The sequence below is a fragment of the Serinus canaria genome, chromosome 25 (genome assembly GCF_022539315.1).
Source record: "Serinus canaria isolate serCan28SL12 chromosome 25, serCan2020, whole genome shotgun sequence".
NCBI classification, from domain to species: domain Eukaryota; kingdom Metazoa; phylum Chordata; class Aves; order Passeriformes; family Fringillidae; genus Serinus; species Serinus canaria.
The window spans coordinates 13,657,254-13,663,500 of NC_066338.1; the positions used below are offsets into that span (position 1 = coordinate 13,657,254).

The 6,247-nt window shown below is 53.9% G+C and overlaps 1 long non-coding RNA gene and 3 other non-coding genes across 6 annotated transcripts; all 4 read right to left on the reverse strand.

The window, feature by feature from the left end:
- Positions 1 to 1,419: 1,419 nt before the first annotated feature.
- LOC115484757 (U2 spliceosomal RNA) lies at positions 1,420 to 1,610 on the reverse strand. The gene has a single exon (XR_003945471.2). It is a non-coding gene; the product is annotated as a U2 spliceosomal RNA (small nuclear RNA).
- Positions 1,611 to 2,536: 926 nt separating this feature from the next.
- LOC108964154 (uncharacterized) lies at positions 2,537 to 6,241 on the reverse strand. 3 transcript variants are annotated; one of them, XR_007779829.1, is made up of 10 exons: positions 5,786 to 6,241; positions 5,391 to 5,424; positions 5,026 to 5,050; positions 4,675 to 4,725; positions 4,353 to 4,418; positions 4,085 to 4,153; positions 3,681 to 3,761; positions 3,354 to 3,386; positions 3,116 to 3,140; positions 2,537 to 2,594 (listed from the first exon to the last, which is right to left on the reverse strand). It is a non-coding gene; the product is annotated as an uncharacterized LOC108964154 (long non-coding RNA). The 3 variants fall into 3 exon arrangements; XR_007779831.1 differs by lacking the exon at positions 3,354 to 3,386; XR_007779830.1 differs by lacking the exon at positions 3,354 to 3,386 and having other exon boundaries at positions 2,537 to 3,140; positions 5,786 to 6,240.
- LOC127060769 (small nucleolar RNA SNORD22) lies at positions 3,833 to 3,958 on the reverse strand. Its single transcript, XR_007780075.1, has one exon. It is a non-coding gene; the product is annotated as a small nucleolar RNA SNORD22 (small nucleolar RNA).
- LOC115484137 (small nucleolar RNA SNORD26) lies at positions 5,273 to 5,346 on the reverse strand. The gene has a single exon (XR_003944865.1). It is a non-coding gene; the product is annotated as a small nucleolar RNA SNORD26 (small nucleolar RNA).
- Positions 6,242 to 6,247: the final 6 nt, after the last annotated feature.

Sequence of the window (6,247 nt, forward strand, 5' to 3'; positions counted from 1 at the left end):
GGGATTTGGGGGGTGCGGCCCCTTTAAATCTTTAGCTCCGCCCCTCAAGGGGTTTAGCCCCGCCCCCTGGGGCTAATTAATTTTGTTAATTAGCACCTGAACAATTAGCAGGATGGCAAATTTGGGGAGGGGGCCCTGCCTGAGTTTGGAGGCGACGTCAATGACGTCACCGAATCGCGATAGAGCGACGATAATTATTAACGATCGATTAATTTAACCTGGGGTTGAATAATTAATTTGGGGGGGGGGTTAATTAAATTAGGGTGACTAATTAAACTGGGGTGACTAATTAAACTGGGATGATGCACGGAGCAGAAAGAGGAGGCTCCAGGAGCGACGGCAGTGTGGCTGCTATCGCGATATAATCACGATTTAATCTGGTTTTCATCATTGAATGTCCCCCGTGTGGGGGTGCACCCTTCCAGAAGCACTGCTATACCGGGACCATGGGTTTATATCGCGATATAATCACGATAGACTCGCAATTTAATCTGTTTTTCACCATGCATAGGTCCCCGTGCTCCCGGAGGCACTGCAGTACTGGGACGATGGGGTTCATATCGCGATATAGTCACGACTTAATCTATCTCTCAGCATGCATAAGTCCCCTGCTGCTATCGCGATATAATCACGATAGAAGCAGTTTTGAATCTATTTTTCACCATTTTAGGTCTCCGTGGGGGGTGCACCATTCCCGGAGGCACCGCAATATTGGGACCATGAGGTTCATATCGCGATATAATCACGATTTAAGGAGTTTCCAATCTCTCTTTCACCATTTCAGGTCCCCGCGGGGGGTGCAGCGTTCCCGGAGGCACCGCAATACCGGGAAAGTGCGGCTGCTATTCGCGATTATAATCACGATTGAAGGAGTTTTTCAGTCTGTTTTTAACCACACAAAGGTCCCCGGTGGGGGTGCACCGTTCCCGGAGGCACTGCAATACCGGGACAGGGTGGCTGCTATCGCGATAGAATCACGATTGAAGGACTTTCAGATCTATCTTTCACCACTTAAGGTCCCCGTGGGGAGTGCACCGTTCCCGGAGGCGCTGCAATATCGGGACAGTGCGGCTGCTATCGCGATATAATCACGATTTAGGCAGTTTTGAATCTATTTTTCACCAAGCAAAGGTCCCCGGTGGAGGTGCAGCGTTCCCGGAGGCACCGCAATACCGGGACAGTGCGGCTGCTATCGCGATATTATCACGATTTAAGGAGTTTCCATCTATTTTTCACCATTTCAGGTTCCCGTGGGGGGTGCAGCGTTCCCGGAGGCACCGCAATACCGGGACGATGAGCACAGCACGAAATAAGCGAGCTGTAAAATGTTAAGGAGAGGCAGAACCGTGGCTGCTATCGCGATATAATCACGATTGAAGGAGTTTTTCAGTCTGTTTTTCACCAAGCAAAGGTCCCCGGTGGGGGTGCACCGTTCCCGGAGGCACTGCAATACCGGGACGATGCGTGGAGCGGAGGGAGCAAGCTCCGGATCCAACTCCCGAACCCAAAAATCCGTTTAATATAAAGTCCTCTCATCGAGGACGTATCAGATATTAAACTGATAAGAACAGATACTACACTTGATCTTAGCCAAAAGGCCGAGAAGCGATACCGGACACTGCCCTGCTGCCGGGACCCCAACGCGCCCGGCCCGCCCGCACCTCACGGCCACCCCCGCCCCGCGCTTGCACCCCTCGCATCCCGGTCCCGGCCTCTTTCCCCGGCTCATCCCGCTTTTTCCTCCCGCCTCCCGCACATTTGGACCCCAAAAATCTCGAAATTCTCCCCAAAAACTATCCCAGGATGCCTTTCGCGCTCGGTAGCAAGCTAAATCTGCATAACCCCGCCCCTTTATGCAAACATCCGTCCGCTTAGCTATCCTACCCCGCCCACCGGTTATTTATCCCGCCTCGCGTTGTGATTGGTGAACTGACCACCTTCATTTGCATTGGCCGCGCCCATTGAGACAGCAGTTGATTAGCATAACCCCGCCTCTCGCCGCACAAGCCCCGCCCCTCAATGATAGTATGTTTTTTACCCTCCAGCTCATTTGCATTCGCCCTGCCCCGCCCCATTGGGGTCCCACCTTCCCCCTCAAAGGGTCGAGGGGGGAGCTCAGGGACCCCCAAAAAACCCGAAAATCCCCCAAAATCCCCGCTCCGAGCTCGCATCCCTCCCATCCCGCTCCCGGCCTCTTTCCCGCTCATCCCACACGATCCGAACCCAAAAATCCCGAAATTCTCCCTAAATTTTCGCTCCCTTGATGCTTTTGGCGACGTGGTGGTGCTCATTTGCATATTATTTACTTTTATTTGCATAGCTCCGCCCATCTCGCGACACTGCCCACTACTTGAAAGCTCCGCCCCTCAGCGAACAGCGCGTTATCTGATTGGAGGAGCGGCCACTTTAATTTGCATTCGCCACGCTGACGTAAGTTAACCCCTTAGGGCACCTCATTAGCATAACCACGCCCCCCGCAAATTGATTACAACTCGACCCGGGGTTTTCCCCTCCCAAAAAAACCACAAATTCCATGTTTTTAACAAAAACAGCGATTTTTATTTGCAATATTGACACTTTTCATTATCCAAGAGCTGGAAAAAGGAAATTGAAGGAAGTTTTGAGTCTTGAAATTTTTGTAGGATCCTTAAACTTTTATTTGTGCCCCCCCTCCGCAAAGCCTCGACGCCCCCCATGGACCCCCCAAAACCCCCCCGGGTCCCCCCAGAGCCTCAGAGGGAACCGACCAATCACAGGGCTCAGTCTGGGGCGGTATCGCTTCATCCTCGGCAGGGGGACCCCAAAACACCCCCAAAATCCCCTCCCTAAATCCCAAAATTCCCTCTGAAACCCTCAAATTCCCCCCCATACCCCAAAATCCCCTCTGAAACCCTCAAATAATCCCCCCAAACCCCAAAATTCTTTTTCCTAAACTCTAAAACTCCCAAAACCCAAAATCTTTTCTCAAAACCCAAAACCTCCTTTCCAAAAAACCCAAAATCCCCTCCCCGCACCCCAAAACTCAAATCCCCAAACTTTACAAACCCTCTCCCTAAACTGCAAATTCCTTTTCTAAACCTTTAAACTCCCCTCCCCCAAAACCCCCCAGACTCACCTGAGCCTCTGTTCACCTGCAGCACCTGTGGGCAGAAGAGGGGGGAGGGGTTTTAGGGCGTCCCCTCCTCCCCAAGACCCCCCCCAGGGACCCCCACCCCAATTTTTCAGGTGTTCGGGTGTTTTCAGGGGGGTCAAAGTGAGCTAGAGACATCATCACCAAAACTGGGGGGGGCTCTCTGTGAGGATGACATCACCTATGATGTCATCAGTTAGGCCACACCTCCTCATTTACATACCTGGCCTTAAGGTGTGTTCCTGGATGGAATCACCTGGAATGAGGGGACACAAGGGGAGGGTCAGGGGGGTCTCTGAGGAATTTGAGGACCCCAAAAAGGGGGGGAAGCCCCCCTGGGTCAGTCCTTGGGTTGTCAGCAGCAGCTTCAGCCGAACGAGATTCATTGAGGTCATCACCCCTGGGGGGCCCAAGCCCACCCCAAAACCCCCCCAAATTTACCTCAAAACCCCCAAATTCACCCAAAAGTGGGGGTCACCCCAATTGGGGGTGCAAATCCCACCCAAGGGACCCCCCCCAAGTGAACAATTCCCTCGGGATAAGAATTTACCTTGAATTTTCCCCAGATTAAGAATTGGAATCAAACCCCCCAAAATCCTCCATGGGGGTTGGGGTCACCCCGTTCAGGACCCTGCAATGGAATTGAGGAGGGGTCAGCGTGAGCCCTGGACACCCCAAAGCCCCCCCCTGGAGCCCCCCAGGCCCCCTCAGACCGTCCCCTCTGGGACTGCTCGGCCTCCTCTCCCCCCGGGGGCTCCAGGGGGTTCCACCTTTGCAGGTCCTGGGCCCTCCGGGGGGGTCAGACACGTGGGGGTTTCCTCATGGGGGGCCTGGCACCTCAAATCCCACCCCAGGACCCCCAAACCCCACCCTACGACCCCTAAACCCACCTTAGGACCTCTAAATTTTACACTAGGACCCCCAAATCCCACCCTAGGACCCCCCAACACTCACCAGGCCCCATGGAACCCGCAGCTCCCGTGGCCATGATGGAAACTGGGGGGGTCAGGGGGGGTCCCGTGGCTGTGGAGGAAATTGGGAGCTCAGGGAGGGCTCAGGGGGGCTTAGGCCCCCACAGAGGGGTGCAGCCCCCTCCCCAAATCCGATCAGGGCTTTGGTAACTCTGCTGCCATCGGACTCATCCTCCAGCTCTGGGTGTCATCGCTTCGGAATGGGGGGGGGCTGGGGAGGGGGTTTGGGGGGGTTCAGGGGGGGCTCTGACCTGAGGGGGGTCACTGTTGTCACTTCATGGTGGCCTGAGGGTCACCCCGGGCTCAGACATCTCCCACTGCAAAATATAAATTAATTATGTTTACTTAAATTCCTATGAAGTAGTAAATTATTCACCATTAAATTCCTATTAATTAGGTAATTAATAGCTGCTCTCAGCGGTCATGTGGCATCAGGGACCCTCAGCCATATGCTTGTCATTGTCACTCCTCACTGAACAGCCAGAAATGTGGGGGGACCCCAAAATCTTCACCTTGGGAGGGCTCTTAGGGAGGAGAAAATTCAGCATTTTTACCCAAAAAAGAGGAGCTCACCTGGGGAGGGGCCATGGTGAACCCACAGATGGGGACTCCATGATCCGAGAGCTGGAGAAAAGAATTAAAATAATTTAAGAGTCTTGAAACTCTTTTAAAACCCGCAAAAATTCCCTTCACAAGTCAAGAGTCACACCGAGACCCCACCCAAACTTTTATTTGTGATCCCATTAAAGCCTCAACCCCCTCACCATGGACCCCCAAAACCCCCGGGTCCCCCCAGAGCCTCAGAGGGAATTGATCAATCACAGGGCTCAGTCTGGGGCGATAACGCCTCATCCTCGGCAGGGGGACCCCAAAAAAAGCTCCAAAATCCCCTCCCAAATCCTCTCCTCAAACCCCCTGACTCACCTGAGGCCCCACGGCTCGCTCTCGCCTTAAAAGCAAGAAAAACACGGTTAAGATACCGATTTTAACAAAGCAGGGCCTAAGGAAACTAAATTTCACATGAGTTTAAAGCTCTTCACGAGCACTTGAACGTCCACACGTGGTTTAAGTCCCTCAGAAAGATTTAACTCTTTTCCACGTGGATCTGATTCCCTCCACGAGGGTCCTAAACCTCCCCCCCAAGGCATCTGGAGCCCCCTCCTGGGTCAGTGCCACTCAGATTATTCCAGAAGCTTCTCCACTGACCCATCAGCAAGAGAGAGTTCAGGGTGATCATCCCCGCAGCACTGCTGCCCTAAAATCTGGTTTATAAGCCCAAAATGACTCACCTCGGACAGGAGGAGCATTTCCTCAGCAAAAACACTTAAAAAGGGAACAAAAGAAAGAAATAAATTAGAGACACACGATATGAAAATACAGGACAGCCAACCCCCAGGCCGGGGCAGGACGAGCCCTCAGAGAACTGTTAAATTCTTCACGGCACCATCAGCACAGGTCTGTGAGAAACTCATCCCCGAGCAGCCCCTGGGGAAGGCGCGGACCCCTCACGGAACCCCTTAGGGACGGACACAATGACTGCACCGTGAGGGGAACTGCACCCGGAAGGCTCCAGACTGCTCCCCATCAGCCAGGAGACAGGGAACAAAATTATGGAGGCACCCCCCTCCTCGATATCCACCCTTATTCCCCACTGAGACACAGCCCAAAAGAAACCGTGACGAACCTCCTTCAACCGGTGCTGGGACAAAATGGCCGCCGCGCTCCCTCACGGGCCTTTAAATAGCGCGCGGGGCATGCCGGGAAAGGGGGCGGGGCGCGAGCGCTGAGGGAGGAGAAAAGGCGGGAAAGGCGCCAGGGATGTGGGGCGCCCCCTGGCGGGTGAGGCCGTCAGGGGAATCATCGGGTTTTTTTGGGTTTTTTTTCGGAATTCCACCCGAATTCGCTCGGCAATTCCCGGCATCGCTCGGAAAGGTTCGGAGCCATCAATTAATTCTCTTGATGGTTTTTCAGCTCCCTCCTCCACCAATCGGGTGTTTCCGCTACTTTCCGCGCGTCCCTCGGCTTCACTCGGGTATTTCCGTCGTCGTTCGGCTCTCTCAGCCCCGCCCACCGCAACGCTCGGGTATTTCCGGCACCGCTCGGCTCTCTAAGCCCCGCCCACCGCAACGCTCGGGTATTTCCGGCA